The 1,141-nt window shown below is 29.8% G+C and overlaps 1 pseudogene; it reads left to right on the forward strand.

Annotated features, from left to right (window-relative positions):
• Positions 1–499, forward strand: part of LOC119592351 — a 30,652-nt pseudogene extending 30,153 nt beyond the window's left edge.
• The last annotated feature ends 642 nt before the right edge of the window (positions 500–1,141 follow it).

Here is a 1,141-nt window from a genome sequence, read left to right on the forward strand (position 1 = left end):
AAGCATTGTCTTATTACATTGCACATGCAAAGACATAAACATACAAACAACTGCACTTATCCATCATACTGCACAGCTCAAAAAACACACACATATTTAAAACTTTTCTTTTAATTAATAACTATATTTCCAGAAGAGAGGACCTTCAAGGACAAATAATCACTGGCGGCCAATTTCCTGGAACTGAAGCTTGACAGGGAAATTTTACAGTTATCAAACTTGAGACTTTGATAAGACTGGCACCCTTAAAAGTTCTAGGAAAAAATTAAGAAATTAACATCAAACTGAAACACAATGCTAAAAAGAGTAAGGCCAAAGTAAATGGCTATGAGAGTTACTTTAAATCCTTACCTCCAGCCATCCTTAAGGACATCTACAATATTTACAAATATGACTTCATTTTATTTGATTATGCAGTACCACAGTTCATGCTTGATACTGTTGCCTCCTGATTTTGAAGACGATGCAGTGTTCACAGACAAAGGGAAATACGAATTCAAATATTTAAACCAAAAACCCCAAAATAAAATTTTACTTTTTGGGGGGTACCTTATCTAGGAGTTAATATACCTTGATAGACCAAAAAAAGATAAAATTTTATAAAAAGAAAAAATTCCCCCGAAATGAGGTCTCAGTGTACAAAAATTAAATTGTTGACAACACCTTTTAAATTTTTAATTTTTGAATAAGTTAAGATATTTTATCATTGTAAAAAAGTAGCGGTTTTATAATTTTGTAAAGTGGGATAAAAAGACTACAGAAGATGGGCAAAATAGAGAAAAATGCTGTGTTAAAAAAATTTCAACGCAATATTTTCAGTGTATTACATATGTTAAAATTTTCAGTTGGTATAGACTTTGAAAACATATAGCACAATTAGTAATTTTCCCTCTTAATTTTTTCTATGCACAGAACTTTTATTTACAAGGGCATATATTTTAATTTGGGCAAGTTGATTTTCACAAGATTCTTCTTTATGGTGCTTTGAAATAATGACCAGTTAAATTATCAACTTGTTAATTATTTGATGAAAATAAAAGGGAGATTAAAACAACCACTTTATTCCATAGTAAACTTTACAAAAACTCTAAATTATGAGCCCTGAATATAACAAACTGACATGCTAATATCATATATTCTG

The sequence above is a fragment of the Penaeus monodon genome, chromosome 30, assembly GCF_015228065.2.
Source record: "Penaeus monodon isolate SGIC_2016 chromosome 30, NSTDA_Pmon_1, whole genome shotgun sequence".
Lineage (NCBI taxonomy): Eukaryota > Metazoa > Arthropoda > Malacostraca > Decapoda > Penaeidae > Penaeus > Penaeus monodon.